Raw genomic sequence first — 2,817 nt, 5'->3', positions numbered from 1 at the left:
ACATGTCACCCTTAATCCTTTTCAGTACATAACATTTTACTTTAGCTGTTTATTTACCCAAAGGTTACATTTACATAATGCCAAAAAACGTCATGCTTTTTATACACATACGTAGCTTTGGCTTTCTCCTTCAGTTATAAATAAGTATCTAAATATTCCACACTATTAGAATTTGTATTGCTATTATTAGTGAATTTTATATCATAATGTATTTCCCAAATATTATAACTTTCTAAGTATGCTATATGACTAGATGAAAATTAAATGAGAATACAGAGAATATGAAGGCATGGATAATCAATTTGTCCATTAGTGTGTATTGTTAATATACATCTTAAATGAACGTTTAGCCCAGATCCTCTTACAGAAAATTCATGACTTAAATATTAATCCTGCTTAGTTTAAAATTCACAAGAAAGACTCATCAATCAGTTACCCAATAAGCTAGCAGAGAGGATGGCAAGGCAAAGGTCTTTTTTCATATTATAAAAGTTTTAGAGAGGAGCTGGTTGCTTGCTGGGATAGAAGACAAATGCTTTCACCCTAGATGTAGCTAGCTCATTAATAGTGCAGCAGTAAACATTTAAACAGCACTGGGTTTTTTACTATCTGCGGCACAAAGCAGTGGAAAAACCATTGTCTTTGGAGTCTAGAAAAATTATATTTCAATTCTCTTTCAGGCCACGAATTGTCTGAACCAAAATATAACAACCACTGTGGGTTTCTTTGAATATAATTATGCCTTGAATTATAACCGGGAGTAGCAAGCACTTCATGTTTCTATAAATAAGTCTGTGAAGGGCAATTTAAAGCAAAAACACATGGTGCTTGGAAGCACCAAGGATGGTCAGACTTCGGATCTCTTACTTTGGATGTGTCAGGAAAGAACAGTCAACTGTCTCAAGAGAGTTTTGCACTTCCAAGTGGAGAGATAAAGATCCTCAGAAAAACCAAAACAAACAACAAATAAATAATCTTGACAAGTCCTTTGGAAGTCTTTCCACTGACCTTTTAGCAGCCAGATCTGCCAGAGAGCTACTCCTAGGTGCAAGGGAATCTGGGAGCATTTCACATGATAGTGAATGTTGCTGAAAACCAAAGGGAGGGTGAGCGTTCGCTGGCAACTAACAGTGTCTTCTGCACACAGACTAGTGGCCTCAATGCCTGGAGGCTTTTCTGAGCCTGGGTAAGGAGATTCTAGTAATACGCTGTTCACTTGCATCTGACCATATCTCAAGACCACTCTGTTTTTTTTTTCTGTTGTTGTTGTTTGATGTATGTACACTCCATTTGATTCTGACTCATAGTGACCCTATAGGACAGAGTAGAACTTCCCCATGGGGTTTCCTAGTCTGTACATTTTTATAGGAGCAGATCACCTGGTATTTTCTCCCTGGGAGTAACTGGTGGGTTCGAACCACCAACCTGTTGGTTAGCAACTGAGTGCTTAACTATTGTGCTACCAGGGCTCCAGACCACTCTATTTTGAGGAAATAAAATGTCTATTGATTGCCACTTCCACATTCGAGCCATAGATGTTTTTATATAATTGTCATAAAATATAATCTTATTTAATTAGAAAATACATCCCAACATCAACTAGTATTTTATATTCAGTAAGATTAAATTGCTAAAAATATAGCTTTCTATACTGTTGTTTTTGTTGTTGTTATGTGCTGTTGAGTCTGACCCGACTCATAGAGACCATTCCTTGGGTTTATGAGGTGGTATCACTATGGAAGTAGATTGCCCAAACTTCCTTTCTGAGGAGCGGCTGGTGGATTTGAACGGCCAGCCTTCTGGTTAGCAGTCAAGTGTCTTAGGCACTATGCTATCAAAGCTCCTGCTTTCTATACTAGGCAACTATATTTTCAAAAATACAATAGTAATTGATTAGAATGACTAGAAGAAGGGAGCCCATTATTAAAGAGATCCAAATGGTTAATGCATCATGGAGCTTAATAATTGCCTGCGGTTTAAGAGAACTCCAATTTTCTGAGCCTCCTATTTTTCTTTCTTCCACTGATGCAATATCAGCAGAGGATGATTCACCATAGACTCAATGTCTGAGAGTAGTAAGATGTCCTTTCACATTTAACATAACTGTGACAGCTGTCTGGCAATCATGGGAAATAATGATGTGGAAGGCTTTCAAAAATGGCTTGAGTATCACCTGATGTCATTTGTCACCTAAAATTTCATTTCTGCTAAAATGTCCATGAAAATTATATAGATCAATTTATTTTGCTTGGGTTTATATAGTGAGATAATCTCATGCTGAGAAAAATGATGTGAATTTGTCAAGTGTATCAGAAAATGAACTTGATTAAAAAAATGATTGCAGAAAAAATTCACTCGATTAAGAAATTATCCATTATGTAATACGGGCACCAATAGTAAGTATATTAGGTAATTTCTGAAAAAAAAATTACATGCAAATGTATCAGATTTGATACAAATACAGAATTTTGCATCATGGTTTGATTGAATGTCTTCAATAGTAATTTCTTTATATATCTGTGTTGCACACACAAGTTTCCTCAAAGATGGTCTCAAGATCCCAAGTCGCCACAAGACGACTACTTTGATAAGGACCCCAACCAGTAGCATCAACATCTCTGTGGGCTCTGTGTCCATCAAGTGTGATTAAGTTGCATGAGACACTTACACAGCATAGGCAAAGTGTTTATTACTTAGAGAAAGCAGATAGTAAACAAATGGATTCATCTCAAGCCAGTCCCGTTGGGCTCAGAAAGCAATCTGGGCAGAGATGACTCCAGGTATGTGCCATGCATGCACCATAGAAGAGAAATTCAA

The sequence above is a fragment of the Orycteropus afer genome, unplaced genomic scaffold, assembly GCF_000298275.1.
Source record: "Orycteropus afer afer isolate SDZICR_OR568_19922 unplaced genomic scaffold, OryAfe1.0 scaffold00736, whole genome shotgun sequence".
Classification (NCBI taxonomy): Eukaryota; Metazoa; Chordata; class Mammalia; order Tubulidentata; family Orycteropodidae; genus Orycteropus; species Orycteropus afer.
This window is presented reverse-complemented; position numbering follows the sequence as displayed.